Source organism: Fundulus heteroclitus, chromosome 4, assembly GCF_011125445.2.
Source record: "Fundulus heteroclitus isolate FHET01 chromosome 4, MU-UCD_Fhet_4.1, whole genome shotgun sequence".
NCBI classification, from domain to species: Eukaryota; Metazoa; Chordata; class Actinopteri; order Cyprinodontiformes; family Fundulidae; genus Fundulus; species Fundulus heteroclitus.
Window position 1 is genome coordinate 29,768,378 of NC_046364.1, and position 19,609 is coordinate 29,787,986.

The following is a 19,609-nucleotide window of genomic DNA, read 5'->3' on the forward strand; positions in this document are numbered from 1 at the left end:
GCTAGTGTGACAGGTGCCCCTATTTTAGTTGACTTTAGCAACTTGAACAGAATATGGTCATTCCAGTGGGATATAACACCATTTTAAAGGATACTGGTGGATACTAAATGTTGATACGTTCTCTGGAGACAATTAAGTTTGTCGCTTTTTCCAAAGCCAAAAAAATGATCAGCTGATTAAAAACAACTACAAGACCTGGAAAAGTACAGAAATGCATCTTGTTCAATGCTACTGTAGAAATATAGTCTATCACAAAATCTGAATGTTTATGCCACCTTCGGTCTACTTCAAGCAGACTGACAAGTTGCTGCTGGTGAGGCGGATTCATACATCCAACAAATACAGCACAGATACTTGGTTAACCTGAGAAAACTGCAACAAAATCGATAATGGTTTAGCGAGGAAGTGAAGATGGTTAATGTCTGTTAATACAGTGTTATGTACCAGATATACTAACTTCTGCTTGGGTTGTTTTAAATTGCTAGACATGTTTTAATTTGATAAAATCAGCTAAGCAGTCCGACTAGCTAATAGTCCTTATATGCGCAAAAATTCCTTCAATATTGTAAAAACTCATGGTGATATGACATTTATCTACGACATGAAAGGAAAGCTATATTGATAAGTTTACTAAACCTCACCTTTTAAAGCCAACTGCTACAACTTCTAGATGATTAGTATGTTCTGTGGAGTTTCATGAATACCAGATCAGCGGGCTTTCTGTCCAACCTAACCTAAGCTCACCTAACTCCTTCAAGGAGCTGAGAAAAAAAAGGGATTTATTGGGTGGCATGTACAGCTTCGAAGGTGTTTTATGGTTGGACCAGGAGGGCCCATTTACGGTGAACTGCATGCTCAGTCTTGACCACAGGTATTGATCGCTAGCAATGGTCATGGCGTGGCTGACTAGTTAAAGCCGTGCATGTGCCCTCAGTGGGAGATGAAAATGAGGCCTTAGTGTGTAATGATCTGTGTATGAGCAGGAAAAAGAGGCCACAGAGACAGGATGAAGAGAAATGAAATGATTCCCTTACTCTTTCAGGAGAGGAACTGTGCTGAGCCATCCTTGGCTGCTTGATGTTAGATTTGTTTTTGTTTTTTTGTGGGGGAAATTAAAAAAGAGAGAATGGGATGAGATGGAGATAGGAGAAAAGGAAATAAATGCCTGGAAATGGATGGAGTAAATGACTGCATCCTCTTATTGAGAGTTGAATGCGGAACACTCAACTGGGGATAAACTGTTATGTTAGCTGTCTGAAAGCTGACCAGCACAGGTCCCTGCATTTCAACCCATCATACTCTGTGTCTGCTGGTGAAAACAGAACCACACGGCATCCTAATTGGCACAAAACAGTAGTCTCCGACAAGCAGAAAGCAAGGGAGAAACTAATTAAAGACTAATTTTTAAGTATTTCATTGTTCTTAAATGAGAGACTGCAACATGTTTTCTTTTTGATATGAAACTAAGGACTGACTTGCCTTTGCAAGTTTTCAGTTATCTGGGTCATCGCCACGGCAGACAGGCCAAATTGGAGGCAACCGGACTTTCGTTCAGTTCTTTCTGAAAACGTTTTAACGTCTATCCAGGAGTCTTTGTCAGTTCTGGTGGCTCGCACTTGAGCAACCTGTAGTTGGTGCACTGCTGTTTTTAAGGACATGGAGGCCCCTCCTCCTCGGCACATTCTAAGTCAGGTGCAAATCAGTGGCCCACCTGCCATTGTCTTGGGTCATTAAAAGCTGTTGCTTGGTGTGAGTGGAGTACTTGGTCACCTGAATGATGATGAGACTGCTGATGTAATCTCTTTGCAATGTGTTGGAGAACCAAGCTGTAAACACTGGGGAGTTGAAACAGCAGTGCACCAAATACAGGTTGGTCAAGTGAGAGCCACCAGAATTGACAAAGACTCCTGGATAGGTGTCGAATACTTCAGGAAGAATTGAGCAAAGGTCCGGTTGCCTCCGATTTAAGCCCGTCTGCTGTAAGGACTGAACAAAAGGACTGAGTCCACATAAACTGTACAGAAACATCTAAATCCAGCTACTATATGCTAGCTGGGTAAGCTGCACAACATCACTGCTTTACAGTAAGATTGTGAGGCACAAATAAACAACACAATTCCACTGTGAATACCACTTCTATTCATGGTCTGAATTTGTGAGTAGTCTGCAAGATGTGCGAATTGGACAATCACGCATTGTCACAATCGCTTGGAAATGGGCTAAGTTCAAGAATAGAGTGGCACTTCCTTTACAACAGCTGAATGAAACAGCTTAAACAGCAGTGACGGTGGGTGTGAAAATGCCAATCACTGAGAACAACAGATAGGGTACTGTAGTCACAAAAGGAAGTCAAATAAGGCAGAAAAAAACCTTATGCATATCTGGGAATATACAAGTCCAAGTTCTCAAAAGATCTGCAGTTAGTCTAATGATGCTGCAGGGAAGAACTTTATTTAAAGACAGTCCGAACTTTAAGGTAGCACGTGAAGCATTACATGACCTCATCCCTAAAGCCTCTAACCTCCAACCCACGGGGACAAGTGCCTGTTCATTTCATCACAAAGGCCTCATTAACGCAAACCCCTTGCCATCATTAAGACATCCACAATAAAATTAATTGAAAGACAGATTAAAAATAAATTAAGAAAAATGCATCACAGAATGCCTACGTGCACTTCATAAATCACCCTGGCAAAGCCAGGAGCTGGCTCCCCATAATTAACTGCAGACTATTTATTTTATCCTGACGGTATAAATTAGAATTCAGACGCACAGATTATATTAGGGCTGTCTGCCATGCGGAACTGCTGAGGGGTGTGCAGAATATTTTAAGGATACAAAGAGGAGAACAGAAAGAGAGTATGGGAGAGAGCGAGAGAGATAATATGTAGAAAGGCAAACAATATGTAAATGCATACAAAGTCGAAAGATAACATTTGCGTCCCCATAGTGAAAGTATTTATTCAGGCAGTGCATAAAGAAACAGGAGACAACACAATTAAGAGCGACAATCAAGTGCATGATTAAATGAAACAACACACGCTTGATTAAATGAACCGTTCCATCAACTTCTCATCGTTAAGAACAAGATTCAAATTCTGCTGCAAGTTTAAGCAGTTTGCTGGCAGGAAGCCTGTGATCAGTAATAGGCTGGTGACATAACACCGCCCGGGAAATTTCTCCTCATTCTTCCCTGCTGTTTCGTGCTTTGCTCTCCTGCTGTATCACAACCTGGCCATTTCACATGCAAATGCAGACTAAACCTCTCCTGCCAATCAGCCTCAGCACCCCCCCCCCCCCCACCCCCCAGCAGACACACTCGTGTTCTCCCAGCATCTCTCTTGCTATCTGTGCACCTCTGTGTCACAGTCAGCGTTGGCCACACACTGCCTCCTCGTGGGCACATTGCCCAAACTGGCACCGAGCCAGAGCTGCTCTGCCACACTTGACGGGCAAAACACACCCTCCCTCTCAACATGCTCAAATTCCCCATGCATCCTTTTATCTGAATGCCTGCGGCCGTCTCCTCCGTCTTTTTTCTGCACCGCAGCTGAGATCAACACTTTGAAAGCATGCCCTCCAACCAGCCTGAGAAAAACGCTAGCACTCTAGCACTAGTGCTGCAAGGGAACAAATGAAGCCTATTTGAATTCTTGGCTATTATGCAATCACACAGAACATGACACTAAGTTACCTTCAAACAATGTTACATCAATTCATCACTGAATCAGATATCAGGTGTAGAGATGGATAATATTAGTCACTGACAGAAAGTCAAATTTTATAAAACAAAGCTGGAATTTGAGCATCTTAATTTGACATGAAGAAGACCACCAGTAAAATCAACATTAACCACACTAAAATACTATAATACAACGAGCAGTCAACTCAAAGTAGACAAACACATGTGAAGTTTCACTATTACACCTTAGTATAAATAACACTCTAAAAGCAATATTTATTTGCAACACTTTGTTTCTAAGCACCCTCACAATCACTGTATCATAATTGCATGTCAAACCTGCAGCTCAGTCTTTGATTTTTTTAGTTACTGTAATTTCCAATCTCTCCCCCAATTTGGTTTATTTGGGGATTCATAAGAGGATATTGAGGACAAGGAAAAAAAAAACAGGCAGTGTATCTTTAAGAGCTAATTTTTCTGGCTTGTTCTGTGAAACGGCACATGTCCCACTGTGACAGCCTCACAGAGGGAGTCTTGTGTACTGTGCTGCTCCCAACACAGACTCCATTTAAATCCTACTGTTTCACAGGGTTAGATCTACTTCCCCTCTGAGTGTAATGTCAGTTTAAGCTGCGTGTGCATGTGTTTGTTGCATCTTTTTGTGTTTTAAGCTTCAGACTTCCTGAAAGGGGGAGGGGGCAATTGGAGGGATAAGACATAATCGAAGGGTTTGCTTGGTGTCAGACATTTAAGGGATCTTTAAAAAAAAATAAAACAATATACATGCCATGAAAGATTAGCATGTCGGCTGTCAACGCTGCTGCTAAATCAAAGCTCACCAAACTTTACCTGGCCGGTGCTCGCAAAGCTTATACCTCAAATAATGAAGTGGATTTTTAACAGTCATGGCACGAAGAACGACCAGGCTGCCTCAGATGTATAATTTGGTTTCCTCTGTGAGTAAAAAGCCTTGGAGGTGTGCATAAACAGCAGTCATGTTTGTTAAGATACATGGCTAGTGCTGGCCTTTCTTCACGAGCACAGAGGCATAAAAACGGTAAATCACCATAAAATAAAATAAATATATACTTATTACATTCTGCACACTGCATACATTCACCTCCTCTACATATTGCAGAAGCACGGCGCAAATATGTAGTGCTGCACATGTGCAAAAAAACATGGTAAGAAAAATGACAGCAGGGAGGGGTAACTGCAGACTGGAATATAATGGTGCGTCGGAGCGAAGGAGAAATAATCATACCTAGTGGAAGGGGGTAAAGTGGGGATGGGAGGAGCAAGAACAAGATGAGTCTGTGCCCTGTAGCAGGGATATAGAGCTCCACTGCTTGGCTGCTGGATGCCTGATTCCCCGGTAACACGGCACAAGAATTTCCTTCAGGAGGAGATAACACCACGTAGCGTCTGTTTTCTACAAAAAAACATTACCTTCACACTTTAGACGTGCAGATGATTTGGGTGAACTGAAATATGATGCATAATGTAGTTATGCATCATATTACATATGTATTTTTTGTTACATAAATATAATACGTAATCTCTAAAATCAAATAACTGAACCAATTTTCAGAATTACACTGACGTTTTAGCCGTTTTCTGTTCCCCATGATTAGTCCAAAAATCATCTAGCAGTTCCCTGTTTGGTCATTAGGTGTCTCTCTTCTACTTTACATTACTGAAACTCCCTCTCTCTCTATTGCCCTCTCTCTCTCACACACAGAAAAAGGGATCCTCCACTCCTGAACTCCCATCTACACATAATATATACACCACCATTTGAAAATGGCAGCTTTTTGAAAATTCACCTTGATTATCAGACATTAAAAGTGACTTCTCCAGAGCTGAGTGTCTGGCTAGGGGGATGGCTGCAGACAGCAGAACAATGCAGCAGGCTTGGTATTAATGCCTCGTTGTGGTGTGCAGGGAGGAGAGAGGAGCCAGCCCTTTGTTCTCTCCTACAGCCAATTATTTTTTACGTGTGCCTCTTTTCACAACAACAAGAGAGAATTTAATTTTAATGCACTCTCTGGAAAGAAGGGAGAAAAAAACATCTACAGTACGAGATGGGGACCAGCGTCAGCAGTTAAGTGTATATGCGCACATTTCTGTATGAGGCAGAGATGGATGACAGGGGAAACAAGAATGACATCTACCCAAACACACACACAGCCGCAAGAATCTTCTCATGCAAAATGCTAAAACATCAACAGTCCTAGTCCGAAAGCCACACCAAAACATAACGGTGCGCCATCTCGCCCCTTTGAAACAAACAGGATTAAAAACAGGCGACCAGAATACCCAAAACACCATAAGCATATGCATAATGCTGGCTTGCATGTTCATACCCAGAACGTGATGACAAAAAAAGCACGTTGTAAAAATAGCAAAAATTCGTGTTAAAGACGCATAAACAATAAAACCCTAGGATTGCTGTTGGTAGGTATGCGTCCAAATATTTTTCTAATTGGAAGGGCACTTTATCTTGCTGTCAGAGAGGCAGTAAAAAACAGTGGTGTTCCCAGTAGGAGAGGAACAAAGCTTGCTGGCCTTTTATTAGTACTGGAGCTCTGATATATGCCTCTGCTCGAGGCTTTCATCAAAAACCTGGACCTAAACACATAAACAGATACGCATATACACATGAAGCAGCGTTACCGACTGGCTACAGTGAAAAGCCAAAGCAACCATTGTCGAACAGTTCAGCAGCTGTTTTTCCCCCTACACACATTTCAAGAAACACAAAAAAATTACAACAAAAATGTTGCCAATAGGAACAGACAATAGTTTTCAACGTTTACAGGTCAAAGCAATGATAAAACATCAGATAAAAAATATACAATAATGAGCTAAAATCCTGTAACAACAAAGCAGTATACAAAGAAAAAAAAAAACTTCAGCACAACCGCATAGAGTAAAATGATGCAGAAAGGCAATGTGCATTTTTTAGGTCACAGGAGAACAAAAAAACAACAAAATACAGCAAACATAAATATAACAGCACAAACATTTATAGACCCATCAGGCAAAGCATTAAAAAAAATAACAGCACTTTAAAATACCTGATTCATACCAGCAAGCTCAAAGAGAAACGTGTACATGTGTGCACACAGTTATACACACTCACATGCAACCAGAATGGCTATACACAAGCTAAATTAAATTTCAGTCCTTGGGCAGACAACTAAACTGCTTGTGTGTGGCACCTACTCTCCAGCACGGTAAAACCAATTCCCTGGAGATGGTGAAATTAAAGGGCAGATTCCTGCCTGTTTATGGTTCTCACTCTCTTCGTCTCTCAATCAAATGTTTTATTGGCAATCATTTGGTCCTAAAAGTCATGTTCTTGTGAGGCAGCTGGAATGGTGACAACAGCTGCTGGACAGACAACACCCCAGTCCCAATTATATACACCTACATGAGAAGGCAGTAAGAAACTAATTACCCCGTGTAGAAAGGTTATATAGGCCTCCTTCTTTTGTTCTGTCCACACTTGCTTATTGTTTAAATGTATATTTCAAATCACTGTTAAAACTTATCATCAAAAACACCACAAGAAACAGCCAATCCTGTACGTTATGTTAATCCATTTGTACTAAACTTGTAAGCAAAGGGAATCTGGAGCTGGCTTATGAAAGAAGACGCCTTGAAAACTATTACTCTTACTCCCATTAGTGCAAAAATGGTAACGAAACAGTGCGTTATAAATGCACTGTGCTCTACTGCAGCAACATCAGACATCACTTTTTTGTTTTTGCTTTGAGGTCTGTGCAGCTGTAAGTATATCTGCTGAGGGAAGCAGCCATGTTGGACATTTCGTCATACAGTGGGAGGGTCTTTACTTCAGTCTTCATAGAGAGGAAGAAAAAAATACCAATTAAAAAAACTTAAAGTATCGTCAGTCTACAAAACTCTATATTTGGTTTATGTCTTTTCACATTGTGGGTATTTTTTTATACAAACCTCGTTACTTTTGATATTTTTGTTTTACCTTATATTTGCATCTATATATATTCCAACCAAAAGGCTTGATTTTGTATTTATATTGATGTGAAGAATCATATTAAATACAAAACCACAATTATTATTAGTATAGTATCATAAAAATAAACGCAAATACAACACAACAAACTAAACCAGAAGTTTTGTATGTTACATTTCATATTTTTGAACATCAAAAGGATTTTTAAAGGATTAAAAATGTAAACATATTGTTGGTAAGCCTTCCATGCACATATTTTCTATTCCTCTGCATATTGTATCAGTGAAGCATCGTTTTCCGCCCTGCAACCCCCCATCCCCTCTCTGATGCTCTCTCCTCTGGTGTCTGGCAGCAGTAATCTGTTCCTGAGCTAGCGCTGCTGGGATTAGGTAGTTGACTGAAGATAGGATGTATGCGTCATTAAAGCGGCGAGCACAGTGTTGCAGGAGGAGAGACAAAATCAACAAAGGTGACATGGAGACAGAGCAGCAGAATATTAGAAATAGGCTTTTGCCCCCACACACACTTAAAGGCACATCTGCATTAATAAAATAATGAAAAAACAAAACAAAAACAAACGCAAAATCTCAACTGTATACTTCCAAAAATTGACCTGAATCAGTGGGTAGCAAATAAATCCTCTTTTTTACTACATATAATTATCTAAAGCTCAAGTGAATAAGAATAATGTGGTATTGCTGTAATTTATGTCTTAGAGAGGTAAAATGCATTAAATCAGAGGCACTAATGCAAAGAACAGTATATATACCATCCACAGATAGCACCGGCAATAGCTCTGAATAATTTGCAATGTCAAGTTAGTGCTGCTGCTTGTTTACAATGCTCTAGATGTATCTTATTTTCATTATCTAGTTTAACTTGCTCACGGCTACTTAAAAAAATACTAAGGAAGCATACAAATCAGCTGATAAAAGTATAATTCCAGAAATACATCACTTTCCTCTACACAGTGTATCATACTATTAGGGTATTCTCATCTTAATATATGAAGGAACATTTTTAGACATTAAACAGGAAACCTAAGTGCATATTTGATCCAGTTATCAAGGAAACCATGCAGGTACATCTAAAAAAAATTGAATATTGCTTAAAACTGCAATATGTTTTGCCAGTCATTTCAGAAAATGAAACTGTTGTTTTATAAAGATTAATTACACATTGAGTAAGATATTTCAAGCTTTCATTTCTTGTAGTTTTGAAGATTATGGCTTACATGTAAAAAAATAAAAGTCAAAATTCAGTGTCTCAGAAAATTAGAATGTTAACGTAGACCAATAGAAAATTGATGTTTTAAGCATAAATGTCATGCTTCTGAAAAGTAGGTTCATTTCTTTGCACGCAATACTTGGTTGGGCCTCCTCTTGCATGAATTACTGCATGAATGTGCCATGGCATATAGGCGATCAGCCTGTGGCGCTGCATAGGTGTTATGGAAGCCCAGATTGCTTTGATAGCTGCCTTCGGTCATCTGTCTTGTTGGGTTTGGTGTCTCTCATCTTCCTCTTCACAGCAGCCCATAGATTTTCTTTTGGGTTCAGGTCGGGGCAGTTTGTTGGCCAATCAAGAACAGGAGAACCATGATCACTGAACCAGTTTTTGGTACCTTTGGCAGTGTCGGCAGGTGCCAAGTCCTGCTGGAAAATAAAATCAGCATCTCCATACGGCTTGTCTGCAGAAATAAACATGAAATGCTGTAGAATTTCTTGGTAGATGGCTGCATATACTGTGGACTTAGGAAAACCCGGTGGACCAACACCAGCAGATGACAAGGCACCCCAACCATCACTGACTGTGGAAACTTCACACTGGAGTCGGTCTACTGCAAAACCTATGTCCTGAGGCTGATCAATGGTTAATTTATAAGCTATTCCAGTTTTGGACACTACCTTCACCTGTTGCCCAGATACAGTATTATCATGTCTGTCAAGTTAAAAACAGACTTAAAATCAACTGCCAAACTAATTGCCAGGTTTAGGTGACTTTTTCTAAAGAGTGTATCAAAGGAAGCTATCTGGCATGGGAACAAAACCCATGAAGATTTTGAAATGAATGATATGAAATACATCAAAAAACTCCTTTGGCAACAGCTCAGCAATAATCAATCTTCTTTAATTAATTTACCGGTACATAATAATAAAAAAACACAATTTGTTTTTCTGTAATCTAAAACCAACATTGGAGGAAAGAGTCCACATGTTAAGAGCCAGGTTTAACTTTGTGCAATTATTATCTGGGTTAGCAAACATAGTTTGTGAAAAAAATTCATAGTGTAGTGTGTTGAAAATTTGGAAGCAGTTGGAAGGCTAGAGAGAGAATCTAAGAGGAAGCTCATGACAGCTAAAAAAAACTTCTTCAATACATTAATTCCCTTATAATTCAGCACTGCCCTAATTGCCTGATAACTGCAAACATCCTGAGCTATCTTTGTAGTTATGCTTCTATTGGCTTACACGACTGGAGGATGTAGAGACCATGTTCCCTCACGCTGCTGCATTCTCTTCCTACTTACTCATCTGTGATGCACACATGCGCCTGATAAATGTACTTGCACACTGATCTGGTTCCTTTAAACTGAGGAATAGTATTGTTGGAAACAAACTCTTTTTGACAACCGCCTTGATGTCAGACCACCATTTGCCACCTTCTGCCACTCCATATGTTTAATTTTATCACAGGCTCCAGATGAATGACTCGAAATCCAAATTCGACATCTTGCCTCCACCTTTATTTCACATTCTGTGAATCTTTTCTGTTTCCCTTGCTAACCGCTGCCATTGACAAGGTTATTTGGACACATGGTGGGAACCTTCACGTTGGTTATACTACTTTGGCATATTTATTTGTAGGCGGGCACTGGGTGTTCTAAACGGTCCCTGCAGCTGCACTAAAATTCTTGCAAATCAGGATGTATAAAGGAAATGTGTGCCATAACACATGTATGCATGATTTTATACATCTGAATTTTATTGCATGCTGCAGTTTCAAAATGTATTGCTACCACCAACTTTAAGTATGAAAGCGGTGCACTCTTTTAAGCACAATGCCCCTGCTGTAAGTTTCTTTCTGTTAAAGGGAAGTTTTCATCTCCACTGTTGCTACATGCATGCCGTATTTGAAGGGAATACTGCAAAGTCAACGACACAATCCAAGCGACTATCCACATTCACCACATGCTCATCAAGTTAATTACCCAGCAATCTGCTGGGTTTTCTTAGATAGAAAATGTTTTAACCAATCTGTCTATGTTTGGTAGAATGAATTTAGTAAAGTGCCTTGGGATGACGTGCTGTGAAATTGTCCAAAATAAATAAACTGATTTGAATAGAATTTTCTGTATATGGTTGTAAGTGCTTACAGGTCTGTCTTATAAATGAGAACTCCTGTGTTAAGGCAACTACTTGTACAAATAAAGGTTTAATATTACCAGTTATAATAACATTTGATCTGTCATTAGTAAGCCATCTAAAATACATATACATTACAGAAAATCTCTGTCCAGGTGTTAGTTTTTAAGCCGTTACTCTAATCCAGAACAAAACAATTAGCAGTAAATCATTTAAATCTCTATTAGTCGTGGGTTTCTAAACATAAAACACAGCTAAAGGATGAAAATCTAGGTATAAAAACAAAGGATATTGATTAGAATAGACAAAGACATTTAAAATAACTGTTAAACAACAATAAACCATATAAAAACTTTTATAATTACATAAATTGCTATTTAAGAAAAAACTATTACATGACACTGATATATCCTTGGAGCAACTGATCCTCATTCATAACCTCCATCAGTTCAGACATTTTGCAGAGAGGTAAATTCTGCTTAGAGTAAATATCTACCATGACTTTGAAAAAAACAACACACAGCTATAAACTTTATTTAAAGAATGACCCATATTAAGTAAACAATTTCCTTCTCTAAATGATGTAATTGAAAGATTGAACAAAATTGAGAGACTACATTTCCATCACTGTACATTCTTAGGAATGACCTATGTTCAGGTTTATTGCAGTGGTCTGACAATCAATGTCCCTGCATATAGAAACGTAACCCTGAGACAGATATATATGAATTGATTTGCATTTTCTTTAAATATCTGCAGAAGCAGAAATATGAAAAAAATCCACTTCCGCTTCTACCTTAAAAAAACATCTCATGTTAAAATTATTTTGAAAGACTGCAGAAAAAGGCAGAGGCCACCATTGTACATTTTTCGGTAGAGACTTACAATCTTGTACATTTCATTTTCTGCCCTTGAAATGTTAGCATTTTGGAAGTTTGGGCAAAATAATTTGCTTGTCCAGTTGTATGTTTTTCATGTATATGGCTGATGTGTTTATATTCCACTATATTTAATGACCTTTGAAAAGCTATAGCAAAGATAAATCAGTCATTTACAGTTAAATAAGAAGTTAAGAAAAAAAGCTGCAACATTTTCTGTAATCAAGGTTTTTCAAGCATCAAAAACATCGATCCCAGTTGATCAAACTTTACCACCCACTTTTACACTACATCTTTAGTAAATTGCTACTTTGATTGCATCACTGCAAGGTCCTTATGCAAAGTTGTGGCCAAGGTAGATTTTCCTGTTTACTTAAAATAAAAGTTGTTATAGTTTTTATGGATTGTAGTCTGATTGCAAAACGTGTGCTATTACTGATGGCTAATCACGTGTTAAGTTATTCATTTCAAGGACACTTGGATATGTTCCTTGACCCCAACTTCACTTACATTTTGATTTGCAGTGTAATGGTACTTAATGGATAGGCCTGTCACAATAATACATTTTGCTTGACAATAATTTTTAAAAACCTTATCACGATAAATCATATTATTGTTATTTGGAGAGCTTTTTCAACTAATATGATAATGGCATAATAACGCAAGAATATCCCAGGGTGCCCCACAGCATATTATAAGCCTGGCGGGACTGGAATAAAATCTCAAGGTCTAATAAGCTAATGTGCTAGCTGTTATTAGCTTAACGCACACTACAGTACCCAGTTAAGGACTGCACCCCTCCTTCGAGCTGCATCCTGCAACGCTCCTCGCTTCCAATTCCCCATTCCGCACGCACCTCCCGCTACCCACCAGACAACTGCGGCTAGGATTACCCCCATTTTCTGTGGGAAACCCTGGCAAGATTTAACCCCTCTTACACCGAGGAAACAAGAAGGGAGGGGTGAGCAGACACTAATGCACTGTACTGAAACATTTTCAGAGAGAGGAGACGGAAACGGTGGGGGAAATAAGCAAGCATGCATACCAAATTATCGCAATTATTTTAATTAATCATGTGATAAAAATGTATCATGCGATTAATTGATTTATTGATTATCCCCACAGGCCTATTAATGGACACTACTGGAAACAAAGGCGAAGAAAACGGGCAGGCATACTTATGAAGTTATGTCATAGGGATTCTGGACATCCACCTTGCTAATATTCACTTCCTCACTAACAAAACGACAAAGTACTAATTCTCAACTCTGACTTCAGTTTCACCAGAACCTGGCTTGGTGAGCACACCCCAGACAGCGCTCTTCTGGTGCCAGGATTCCAGCTGTTTTGAGCGGATCGCAGCATGGAGCTCTCAGGGAAAAAACGCGGAGGTGGATTTATTAACATAAACAAAGGTTGGTGGGCTGATGTCAAAGTATTACAGAATACATGTAGTCCTCACCTAGATATATTTTTTAAACTGTATAACCTTGTATTCTCAGAGATAGTTCTATTTCTTTGTTCTGGTCGATGTTTACATCCCATGACAAGTCAGTATATAAGAGGCTGAAATACAGTAACCTTGACTTTTGCCAGATGGATTTCGTTCAGCAGAACTCCACACATCCATCTGGGAATGCTCCATTGGAGATGTATTTCATCTTTACTGCCGCGCTACAAGCTCTTGCCAAACCCGGTCGGGGGAAGGGTGAAACCATCATTTCCACTAACAAGCTTTCAAAGCCGTTCTCTTGTGTTCTTTTGAAGAATTAATATTTGGTAGATTGGACAACGCTGATGAAATAGTTACAGCCTACTTGCTCGCTGTGAGCCGCCATTGTTGCCTGAATCAAAACAGTCACTTCTCTGATACATCACATCTACGAAAATCCCGCCCGGTGATCCTGATTGGCTGGTCCATTTCATGTGGTATTGAAATCCCTCTAAATGGCAACGATTCCAGATGGACGTGTTGATCCAGTGTGGAGCTCGGCGGAACTACATCCCTCTGGCGAGAGTCAGGTTAGACACACTGCTCACTAAGGTGATAACAGACATGAAAAAAAAACACTCACACTTTCTCATCTTTGTTCTTGGGGATGTTAGGACTGCAAACCTCTCCAATGAACTTCCAAAATACAGACAGAACAGGATATCAACTGGGGATAATAACTCACCAAATTATTGGTACACATCGTTAAAAGATACGTACACCACAGTTCCCGGTGCTACTTTTTGACTCTGATTACTGTCTGTTTCATCTCATCCCAACCTACCAGCAATAACTGAAAACCTCTAAGCTTGTGGTTAGTAATGCTAGGATGTGGATTGAGCAGATGCTACGGGCCTGCTTTGACTACACAAATTGGAGTGTATTCAAAACTTCATCCATTGACCTGAACACTTTTACTGATACTGTCACATCATACATGAGTCTTAGTGAAATAAATCTTTCACACATATAACAATAACAAACCATGGTTTACTTCACATATGAAGAAGTCGTTAGAAGCAAGGAAGAGGCTTACAGCAGTAGGAACAGAGTTTTGAATAAGTAAGAACAACCTTAACAAAAAAATCCAGGCAGCTAAGAAAAGCTATAGAGAGAAAAAAACACATTTTCAACTACTGACCCAGCTAGAGTTTGAATGCTTTGAGAAACATGGCGGCCTACAGAAGCCTATCCCCCATGCAGAACAGAATCCTCATATAGCAAACAATATTAACAGCTTCTACTGCAGGTTTGAAAATCAGCATTCACACCTCCCACCAATTTGTCCATATGTTTTAAATGACAACATGGCTTATTACAAAAATAGACTTAAAACACCTTATTTCCTAAAGCTGTAAAGTAAATCATCCAACTGTGTTCAGAAACATCCCATCACACCTTCACACACACACAAGCAAGATCACCAATCTTGCGAGAGAAACACATAACTTGCTCTATGAAAACAAGCCCAAAAGAAGCCCAACAAGCAGACTAACACACTATAATATAGATGCCGTTTCTAATCATTAGAGTGGCTCATGTTACCCTGAGCTATCTCTATAGTTATGCTGCTATAGGCTTAGGCTACTGGAGGACATCAGGGTCTATTTCTCTCACTCTGCTGAGTTCTCCTACTGTTCTCCAGTTTGCATTGCTTGTCGTCATTTCAGCTTTAAACTTTTTGACTTTTAACTTTTTGTTCTCTCTTTTTCTTCATAGTAGGTACACCTGGTCTGGCGTTCTGTTAACTGTGACATTATCCAGGGAAGACAGATCATCCGCTATTACCATCTAATGTAGAACAGATTCCTGGATCAATGTGTGCTTCTGTGCTTTTTTGTCTCTCTTGTTGTGTCTCTGCTCTGTCTTCTGCAAACCTTAGTCGGTCGAGGCAGATGACTGTTGATACTGAGCCTGGTTCTGCTGGAGGTTTTCCCTTCCAGTTAAAGGGGAGTTTTTCATTCCACTGTCGCTTCATGCTTGCTCATTATGAGGGATCGCTGCAAAGCCATGGACAATGTAGATGACTGTCCCTGTGGCTCTACGCTTCTTCAGGAGGAGTGAATTATGCTTGTCAAGACTTGATGCAATCAACTGGGTGTCCTTAGATAGGAAACTTTGTTTTGACCAATCTGTATAATCTGACCCAACCTGTATAATCTGATTGAATTTGACTTTGACATGTCATGTCCATACATGACATGTTTCATGAATTGGCGCTATATAAATAAAATTTAATTGAATTGAATCATTACAAATGCATGTATTTAATATGGTATTTATACACACCAGGACTTTTTCGTGCTTGTAGGTAGGGTTAGGAAGGGTTAGGGGTTGATATTTTCAAAACTGCAACCTGAAACTCACGAAAGTTGACTTTAGAGAAAAATAAGACCAATGTCGCATATAATAAGTTGACTATGAAACACTAAAGGTCACTTACGCACAAACACCCCTGTTGTTAATCAAAAAAAGCACAAGACCATTTCATAGACTTGTGTCAGCACAAGTGTGCAGTGGGTGGTGTGTTTATGATCACAATGATGAGAGATGTCATGGATTGTGTGATGACGTTTTCATTCCAATGAGAAAAACCAAATGTATGCACCTGCACCAAAGACGTTGCAATCTGAATGTCCTGACCTGAAATTAGGTCTGGACATGCAATCGCTGGCTCTTTACCACCGACGAAAGGTAGAGAGTACATATAAGTGTCTTTTATCAGATTTTCAACAGTAAAGTCCTCTCGATTACAATCCAACATTGACATTTCTCGCCATTCCTTTAGTAAAATTTATGAAAAAACTCCCTTCATATGGTCGCGATCAACATATTGCGAGTCACTCTGGCAGATGACAATGCAACAGTTTTTTGTTGTTACAATACTATGTCTGATGAGGCGATAATCAGGACAGATCTGTTCACTGTTTGACTCGTACAAGTTTATAATGAAAGTTTTTCTAAATCTAAAATGGCCATGGCGCATGGGCATTGTGCTGTCCTAAATTTTGCAATTTGACATAATTTCAAAAAATTTAAGTCACAATGAGAGTGAACAGTTGTTAGCATTGTGACATTGACTTTGCAGCAATTCCGCATACCAAGCATGCATGTAGTGATAGTGGAGCAGAAAACTCCCCTTTAACAGGAAGAAACTTCCAGCAGAATGAATGGCCATCTGCCACGACTAACTGGGGGTGTGACAAGACAGAGGATACAAACAAAACCCCAACCACTTGTCTTTGTACACAAATGACTGCATGATATTCAAACTGTATGTTGCTCAATTGCTCAACATAGTAACTGACCAGCTGTGCTTAAAAATAGTTTGATCTCTGTTTCCATCCATACCCCACACTTATTGCCATAATCTGAAGAAGACAGGAGAGAAACTGACAGGATGTACTATTTTAGATCAGTACCTCTATTTGAAATATACTAAATATTGTGGATTTTACATGATCTGTGTCAATTTCTTGGGCAAAATAAAATCTATTGAGAAATTTACATAAATCAAATGCTATATATCAATAATAATTAAACATCTATTTTAACCTAGATTTAAAACACCAATTATAACCTACTTGTGTTTTTCCTCTCAAATTGAATGTGGCATGAACAAATAAAGCATAGATATTAACATTTTTAATAAAGAAAAATCATATCAGTTTGTGATTATAACAATCAGTTAAGTCCTATTTATTATAATGCAAAGGGTATGGGACAAGAAAGTAAGTCATCTGTACCAACATATGGATATATCTGCAATATCTATTTGTATCAGTGTATTGTTTCAGAGGTGAAGGTGATTGTAGGGTTTATGTCACAACAACAAATTCTCCACGCATGGACAAAAAATACATTTCTGTTCTAATCTAAATTTTGCCCTATAAAGAGACTGGAATGGAGAAAAACTTAGAGAATCATAATCATGGCCGATACAGTCTGGTTAGGATCCAAACAAACTCATGTGCCCCCCTCAGAACTGTACACTATCTGCAAATTGAAGTCAGATTCCCAGGGAAGTGTATGACAGCAATATTACAGACATGACATACTTCACATGCCTACTGAAAAGCAACATAACCCAAAATAAATCTTCAAGCACGCAACACCTCATACGCTGATGCTACAGCAGCAGAAGACCATACTTCAACACAATAAAATCCCTCTCTTCACCTAAAAAAGGAACTTGATGGTACAATATCAAACAGTTCACTAAAATTTGACAATAACAGATTATGAAAATGCTGCCTGATTCAATGAGTCTGGATTTAAGCTGCAAAATTCAGATGGTAGGTTCAGCAGCAGCTTAAAGCAGAGAAGAAGAGGTTAGATAAGCTCATCAGGAATGCCAGCTCTGTTCTAGGATGCCACTTTGACCCAGATGAGGTTGTGAGAGACAAAAGGACTCTAGCAAAACTAACATCACGGTTGGACAGTGTCTACCATCCAATGCCTGTGGCTGTTGCAGAGCTGGCAGCGCTCCTTTAGTGACAGACTGCTGCATCCTAATTCCTCAAAGTAGCATTTTTGAAGATTCTTATTCCCTGCAGCTGTTAGACCCTATAACTTATGACCATCACTGTGCCCAACAAACTCAATAAGGGTTTATTATCTCTGCTGGTTTTGCACAGTTGTTTGATTCTTGTAAAGACTCAGTTTATCATTTTTATGCATTAATATACATACATTTTGTTGATTTTTTAAAATCCCTTTAGTCAGTTCCACACATCTTTATTTTTTGACTATATTTTTACTACCTAATAACTACAGTATTTTCTTCTGCTGTAAATTAGCTCTTACTTTACTGTCTCTTTTTGTCATGTCTTCTTTTTACGTTTTGTTTGTTTGTTGTTTGTTTACCCTTGTATCTACATCCTTTGATTTCTGTTTCACTTTGCTGCAGTTACACCTGGATTTCCCAACTGGAGGACAAGAAAAGATATTTCTTTTTGAATTTCAGATTTGTCATTGTCCTTTCCGTACATCTCTGTGAAAGCTTGAATAACACATCTGAACACCAGAATCAGTCTGCCTAGAAGCTTAGCAACAGGTGACACATCCACTACTGATCCATGAAGTATCAGTTTGGTCCTAGATGCGTGACCATCATTTCTCCTCCAAACATAAATAATCTAATTTGTCCTAGTCCTAGGGACATTTTGTCTGTCAATTTAACATGTAACATATTTGACCTGATTCTACTAACTGAAGCCATAGTAGCTTCGTGTTTTTTTTAATAAAGCTTTTTCTTTCTATAAAAACATTGCAGCATGAACAGGAGTTCTGTTCAAGCTGCTTTCCTGCTCTAAATCTACCTATCTGCTGTAGATGGCACTCAATATGAGGCCTTCTGAAAAAGATGTGTGCTTAGCAGAAAACACTGTACCTGACTCTGCAGCTCCTAGGGCTGGTCGGGGTCTGAATGTGCTTCAGGTATTGTGGGCATACAGCTGGTCCTTTTAAGATCCATCCAGGTCTGCAAGCCAGTCAGCCAGCAACTGAGAGATATTTGCTTGGGGATGTCTAAATGCTGAACCACAAAGGAGGCAGGGTGCCGAGAAGAGGAGAAAAATCAATCTGGAACATAAAGGCTACCCTTTCTGCACAGCAAACTTGCTTACTCTGTATCGAGGACACGGACACTAGATCCCTGTTTTTCTAAGATATTTCCATCTAAAGTCAGGAAGTAATTTCCTTCAGAGGCAGGCCTAAGGAATTCATCTATACTAGACATGTGATGAAACTAGATAGGAGAACAAAAAGCAATTACTTTTAGCGAAGAAAATATTTCAAATGAGTATTTTGATGGCAGTGGGTATAAAATACAAAAACAGGATTTATAGTACCCTTTTTGTTTGGTGAGCGTGGGGATCTGCATGAGATCATCTATCTATCATCTATCTATCTATCTATCTATCTACGATCTATATGCTATATATATATATATATGATAATATTATATATATATATATATAGATAATATCTATAGATAGCCAGACTCGATAATATAAGCATGACAACAAACACACACACACCCACACACATTAAATACTAACTACAGCAACAGCAGTGAAAGATTAACATTATAGAATAACTTAGATAAGCAAAAAAACAATTAAAAAAGAAAACATGTTTTACTCTAAAAAAGCTAAAACAATAATTCCCTAAAGTTTTAAACTACCCCTC

At 38.9% G+C, this 19,609-nt stretch overlaps 1 long non-coding RNA gene across 1 annotated transcript in view; it reads right to left on the reverse strand.

The window, feature by feature from the left end:
- LOC110369171 overlaps window positions 1-18,888 on the reverse strand; it is a 77,361-nt gene extending 58,473 nt beyond the window's left edge. Inside the window, exon 1 of the long non-coding RNA XR_004930927.1 lies at window positions 18,810-18,888. This is a non-coding gene — a long non-coding RNA (uncharacterized LOC110369171). The remainder of the gene's footprint in view (window positions 1-18,809) is intronic.
- Between the last annotated feature and the right edge of the window lie 721 nt (window positions 18,889-19,609).